The sequence below is a fragment of the Berghia stephanieae genome, chromosome 7, assembly GCF_034508935.2.
Source record: "Berghia stephanieae isolate SIO BIC M18660-M18661 chromosome 7, UCSD_Bste_1.3, whole genome shotgun sequence".
NCBI classification, from domain to species: Eukaryota; Metazoa; Mollusca; class Gastropoda; order Nudibranchia; family Aeolidiidae; genus Berghia; species Berghia stephanieae.
The window spans coordinates 58870228-58877727 of record NC_088366.1 but is presented as its reverse complement, the minus strand read 5'-3'; the positions used below and the strand labels follow the sequence as shown (position 1 = coordinate 58877727).

General features: G+C 39.4%; 1 protein-coding gene across 1 annotated transcript in view; it reads right to left on the bottom strand.

The window, feature by feature from the left end:
- The window catches only part of LOC144977560 (protein virilizer homolog), a 62876-nt gene that overhangs the window by 55204 nt on the left and 172 nt on the right, over positions 1-7500 (bottom strand). The gene's annotated exons all lie outside the window — the stretch shown is intronic.

The following is a 7500-nucleotide window of genomic DNA, read 5'->3' as shown; positions in this document are numbered from 1 at the left end:
TTGAATTTTGTGCTATTGACAGTATCAACCCTTCCATTCAATATTTGATTCTTTGTTGTTTTATCATGTGGCAAACGATATCACAAAGTCTCACTTTCCTAATCTTGGCAGATTAATACTAACTTCAATGGATAATGAATGAGAATTTCGACAACAGGGTACAAACCAAATGCTTCCCCCCCCCCCCCCCCATGTTTTTTTTCAAAACAATTCTTTTTGTAAAATTACTATGTATTATTTAGTTTCGTCTTGAAGAATAACTGCAGCTCAATATGTTGGATATTAGTCTGTTTTTATCAGAACATTATGGCAACTAAGTTTTCTGTCGTTTTTATATCCTTTTTGCCACAAGATTTTATTATGATATAATATCAATTTGAGAATTTCAGCTGAAGAGAAAAACAGCCATCTGTATTAACATCTAACATCACTTTCCAGGTCAAAAAGGTTTTGAAGTTATGCACTTTCTGGCGGATATGTGCGAAAGATCATTTTTGCAACCCCAAACCTACCTGCAAATTGATATCAAACTCCCTACAGTCTAAATTGTAACTGCATCTGCTTTAATTTTCTTCTCAAATGGGTAGATGAAAGCCTATGGTCATCAGAGCTTTCGAATCAAACAACAAATTCCTGGCAATAGCTAGCTACTCAGATTTGTCTTTTACCAGTCAAGTAATTTATATTGTAAGGTTAATGTACATGGAAATGAGAAGAATATTTAGTGTTAGACATCTCATTACAAGAGATCTCGGCCTTGACAGTTATTTCTCGAATTCTGTCAATGCTAGATAATTGCAATTCTCTCCTTTCTTCTATTAATAAAGACAAAATAAAATCCCTTCAGATTGCCCAGAACGATGATGCCAGGATTATTTATAAAGAGAAATCAATCTGTATCGGGTTTGCTAAGAGAACTCCACTGGCTTCCCGTTGAGAAACGTATAGAATATAAGATCAGTACTATTGTTTTTAAATCACTGTACTCTGATTGCCCTGGATACATTAATGACATTCTTAAAGTCTACGTCCCAGCTAGCAATCTGAGAGATTCAAGTTTGATAATCACATTCTTTGAAGCTAAAAATAACTCGCAAAATTGGCGAGTAATGCGTTGGAATATTCGGCACCCCTTATCTGAAACTCCCTTCCAAGATATATCAGACAGTAATGATGAAGAATTCTTTAAAAAAACATCTTAAAACGTTTCTTTTTAATATGTAACACTGTAGAATTATACTGCTTTGTTTCATACTGTTTGGGGAGGCGTTCCGAAAGCTCCTACATCCCCAGTATTCTTGTTTTTTATAATGTTCTAGTAGGGGGTTTGGGAGGGGGGAAACCTTTTTTTATTTTAAGTCTTCCCCCCTCCCAAACCCCCTACTAGAACATTATAAAAAAAGTTTCCCCCCTCCCAAACCCCCTACTAGAACAAGAATACTGGGGATGTAGGAGTTTTTGGAAGGCCTCCCCATGTTTGAGTGGTTGTATGTTTGCGTGGTTCTATGTTTGAGTGAAAGTTGTGACGTTATTGTTGAGCGCTTTGAGCTTCTTGAAACGGGGTAAGGTGCTACATAAAAATCATATATTATTATTATTAAGTGATACCATTAACGTGTTTACTTACATTTAGAATTTCTGGAAATCTATCGTTTTTGACACTCAAACAATACGTGGCAGAATTTGTAAAATCAAGGAATTAGATCCTATTAAAAAATATTTTCTTCTTCTTTACGTCCTTCCGGTAACATCCTCATAAGTCATACCCTAGGCATTCCAATTCCATGTAATAATGGCTTTGTCTTTTCTGTACATTTACAGTTCAAAAAAACAAACAGTAAAACCTTTAATTTTAAAAGCTGATAAATATTTCTAGAGACAAATCTCTCTCTCTAAATAAGTTAAACTCAAAAGAGTTAAGAGAACAAAAAGCTGTAATTTTTTTCGCGTACATTTTAAAAACAAAATGAATACAACAAGTTATGGAGGAACCAAAAATCAAAAAGCTAGAAGTAGAAAGCTCAACTCAAACATGTAAGAAAAAGATTTCTTTTATTTAAAAAGGCAAAAACGTCTCGAATGTGGTAGAAATGAGATGGTTGAGGCTGAGGGGACGAATTTTTTTCAGCTCAGCAAGCAGATACCTCTGCCTCTAGTCTTCTACAGTCTACAGTTTTAGGAGTGAGTGAGGTGGAGTCAGCAGAGTGAGTGGGCCAAATCCAGAGAGACTCCTTCTCAACAAGACTATGGTTAGATCAAAGCTGGAATATGCTAACTGCATATGATATCCGAAGTTTGAGGGAGACAAAGACTGTTTGGAAAGAGTGCAAAGGAGAGCAACAAAACTTATCACACACCTGAAAGACAAAACCTACTGTGAGAGATTGAAAGAATTATATCTCCCGACCTTAGATTACAGGAGAAGAAGGGGAGATATGATCCAAACATATAAAATAGTAAAGGGAATAGATAGGGTAGAGGCAGGATTCCTTAAACCAAACAAGAACATTCAGACACGAGGAAACAGCAAGAAACTGAAAAAAGAACGTTTTAAAACAAATGAAAGAAGGAACTTTTTTTCATCTAGACAGCTGAGCCGGTGTTACCAATACTTAGCTTCTATAACCAGGACAAATCATTCGTTTGGACAGAAAAATAAATAAAAACTTACCGCTTACCGTCAAAAGCAGTTTAGATTTGAAGATGCATTTGTTTTCTATCAAAAAACATTCGGTAATGGACAATCCTTGATGAATTTCAAAAGTTGTGTTGAAATTATATCCTAATTGTTTTCATGATTAATTCCTCGCGAAATCGTGTGGGCCCCGTTTCTGTTATCAAGGTTCCGCCTAGCCAGGCAGGGTTGCCAGATCATTTTTGAGTAAGAGACCAAACTAGCTATAGCAAGAAGCCAGATTCCTCGGCAGGAGCCCAAATACCACTAAACCCACCTTAGCCTCGCGAAAACTCTTTAGATTTGTTAAACAATTTAGATAGGATAAGGAAAATTCGTATATATAGAAGCATTAGCAAATGCAATCTGTGGCGTTAGCACGTGTTGCATTTAGATATTTAGATTGTCAAATAAAATAAGTTTTACCGGTACCAGAGTAAAACGATATAACGGGGAAAGTCAGAGGAAGCCAAAAAGTTGGTTACAGGAGGCCAAGTGGCCAAACCAAATTTTGGGAGGCCAAATGGCTTGGGAAAAGGCCAAATTTCTCAAATTTTGCCACCAGGAGGCCAAACTAGCAACCCTGGCCCCAGATTTTTAAAAAAGTTTATTGGGAAAAAGATAAGGAACAAAGTGTCCATAGATAGGTATGCAATTTGGTGCATTAGTGCAGTAAAAAGGCCTTTTTTTCTTTTATTCAATAAACTTGACTGCTGGTGGACCCTAGGCCTCTCTACAAGTCCAAGAAATAATACTCACTTTTTCTCTGCTCCAACGAAAATATCTACCCCCTACCGGTCTAATTATTTGTAGCAGACGACAAATTTCTCAAAACGGTCACGTGACACTGTAAAAACAACACAGGAAGTCCATGAAAGCTTATTTACGGCATTTCCTTTGAACCGTGTAAACAACAAAATTTCGTTTTCATTCGACTCAACGGGTCAGATTGGCCGGTATTTTTTAACGAACTAAAGTTCTGAAAAATCAAAATGTTTCTTAGAAAGGTGAAAGATGCTAGTTTTTGAAACAGAGGTAGGTTTTTTAAAAAAATCTTTATATTTTACGTGAATGCATGCTCAAGGCGAGTTGGACGTGCAGCGGAGGTTGGTAGGCCAAAGGCGAGGCTCTCTAGAATTGTAAATAACTGGAATAAACTACAAGAAACCACAGTATCAGCAAAAAATTTGAATAAATTCAAAGCAGAGTTGGAGATAAGCAACACCCTAGGAAACAAGTTCAATTATAAAAATTGGTCCAATCATTAATAGATGAGGAGGAGCGAAGGAGACTACACCAAGTCTAAAAGCTCTAAGACTCTATGCAGAGGTATCCAGGTATCCAGGTAACAGTCAAATGCCTATCAGATCAAGACGACTGTATTGTTGTAAGAGAGACTCTGACCTCAGACTCAGACCAACCAACAGGGACAAATCTTGGAAAAGAACACTACAACTAGACAGTCAACACGTCTACAATACAACAACCGGCAAAAAGTTCCCATTCTTCATCTTCTCTACTCTATACTCTGACTGCTGTTCATTGTTGTTAAAGTGGCTGCAAAGCAATGCAATCATTCAGGTCAAACACGATTGATGCATTGATTGTGCACTTATTATATAACAATGATTTCATACCAACGACACAAAAGGCTTTACCAGATTTTAACCATTTACCTCACGAGTTTGATCATGGTGGAAGGTGTCGAAAAACAACAACTTGACTTCTGTAGTAGTGTTGGGTTATTTGATCGCTTTTACTCGATCGACGACCGAGCGCCAACCCACGAGTCAGTGCTCGATCTCAATGCCGGAAGAGCGAGTTAGTAAAACGATCACTCGATCGTAAAACGATCAGGCGGGTTGTGAGCTTGAGACGATCTTGACACGTGAGACGAGCTTGAGACGATCAGGATTCGAGCGAGCGGAGGGGTAACGAGTGTTTCGAATCATTTCAAATTCAAACGATCACAGTTTGCCATCCGATACCAATCGCCAATGTTTGCACACGGTAGTCTGTGGTTCTTCCACAGCCCTCACTCCTTGTCAGATGTTAGTGTGTCTGGGTGGCAGTGGCAGGGAAATTCGTATAGGTGTATCACGCGTGTGTGACAAGACTTCATTAAACCTACTAAAGTTTGACTATCACACACACACACACACACACACACACACACACACACACACACTAAGGCTATTTCTATGACACACACGCATCCCTCTATCAATGAACACTCCTACAGTAGGCCTAGTGCGGCTATGTGGTCTAGTCATGACGTAACTATAGGTAGTACTCTTGTCGACCATGGGTCTCGTGCATTATAATGGTCTAGTGGTATGACACCCGCTTTGGGATCGGAAAGTCCTGGGTTCGAGCCTCGCGCTCGGTGCATAGTTGAGTCTTTGGACAAGGCTCTTTACTCACATTCTCTCACCGTACTCAGGTGTAAAATGAGTACCTGGCCGTTAACAGCGTTCTCTTTGTCTGAAAAATTGTAATATCGCCTAACAGGCGGCATGTCCCGTCCTACATATTAAATGTTGCTGTTGACCGGGGACCCCTTTACAAAGCGCTTTAATCACATTTAGTGGATATTGTAAAGCTCAATTTTTTAAAGTAAAACATTAGCTTTGAATATGGAATGTTTCAATTTTAGATGCCTGTGTATTCTTTGTTAGTTCCCATCATCATCATCATCATCATCATCATCATCATCATCATCAGGGGCAGCGGTACGGTCTTTGGTTGGCACCCGAAAGGTACCGAGTTCGATCACCCGCCGCTGAGTGGTCTTGAGCAAGTCACCTTGCCCTAACTAAATTTGCGGCGCTGCACTGCGGCTATCGCTTGGGTTATTCCAGTCTTCCCTTAGAATAGACCCGAAAGACGAATCTCCCCTATGGGATGAATAAAGGGAAATATGTTTAATTTATTTATCATCACCATCATATCAGCGGGATCATCATCATCACCACCACCACCACCACCACCCTAATAATAATGGATAAAATAAATATCAACACATTTCAATGTAATAATCAATCTAAAATCAATCAGTGCTCCTAAAAGACCCTTTGATTTCTTTGTCTAATTCGTTCCATACTTTTGGAGTCCCGACAAAGAAAGATTTTCAGCTAACTATAGTTTATATATGGGAATATTAATCAGTCGTTTATATTGGAATCGGAGTTGTCTAGCAGGTGTATTAGTTCAAAGCGCATTTCCAAGGATTTACCATGCTCAATGAACTTCACAATATTTAATTTAATTTATTCCTCCGGCACGCCATATCGACCATACATCCATTTCGTACAGTAATGTACCGATCGCTGTTTGGAGTCTTTTTGTGTTAAAGCTCTTTACAATACCCGTCATTGCTTATAAGATAAGAATACATTCACACCTGAGTCAAGTGCCTGACACACGGACTTAACGTCTGGATCACAATTTTCAACAATCACTGTCACTCATCCGGCTATTGACAAGGCTTGATTTTGTGACAAGAGACACCGTACCACTGAGCGACCGAACAAATAATCACCATCTGCGCCATCGTCATCATCATCATCATCATCATTATCATCATCCTCATCACAGCCGTAACAGCCAGCAAAACCACAATCATCATCTTCGGGTCCGGTCTATCCGTGTGGGGGGTGGGGGTGGAACCTGCTAAAGTATTTCATTTTTTAAACAGAAACACGATAATCATCATCATCATCATCATCGTCATCCATTGTCGTCGGCATCGTTATCATTGTGTCCGGGCAATCCGTGTGTGTCTGGGTGTGGAACCTGCTAAATATTATTATGATCTACCTACCTAATAAAAACACACCATTCTTGTTCATTTATTTTTCAAATAATGAAATGAAAGGCACGACCTTTCCCGCACACACAAGAGGCGATGACGACCAGTGACAAATTATGGGAGGTGGGGGCGGCCGACAACTTTTGGCGCGACATAAATATGAAATGTTAAGGTGACAGCGGGATGATGGTGGTGGGAAGGGGGGGGGGGGGGGTCTCAACCCTTCACCATCAACAACTGTTTGATGGCGTGTGTGTGTGTGTGTGTGTGTGTATGTGTGTGTGATGCGACGAACGATCATAATCAAGGCTGCCAGACAGCCAGATTTCTTCTTGCCCAAGTAGTCAAATAGACCCCAAATAGCCAAACACCACAAGCATTCTGACTCCCTTGAAAAACTCATTTGTTTTGATTAACAAAACAATCGACTACAGTTGGATAAACTTATCTTTTCATTTTTTTAAAATAAAATATTTTTTTTTTTAAATGAATAATAATAGAAAAGCGTTTCTTAGTAACCAATTTTGAACTTGGCCATCTGGCAGCCCCCATCATAACCAGCTGCAGTCAAGCCAGCCACAGACATAAGAGAGGGAGGGGTATGTGAAGTTTCCTGTGGCAAACGAGTTGCTCGTGTTTTTTTTTTTTCAAACGAACACTGCTCGATGACGTCACTGACTCGAAACCCGCCCGAAACCGACTCGATTTTAGAGGACTCGATCGAAAACCCGCTCGATTTGATCGTTTCAGAGACTCTGACCTCAGACTCAGACCAACCAACAGGGACAAATCTTGGAAAAGAACACTACAACTAGACAGTCAACACGTCTACAATACAACAACCGGCAAAAAGTTCCCATTCTTCATCTTCTCTACTCTGACTCTATACTCTGACTGCTGTTCATTGTTGTTAAAGTGGCTGCAAAGCAATGCAATCATTCAGGTCAAACACGATTGATGCATTGATTGTGCACTTATTATATAACAATGATTTCATACCAACGACACAAAAGGC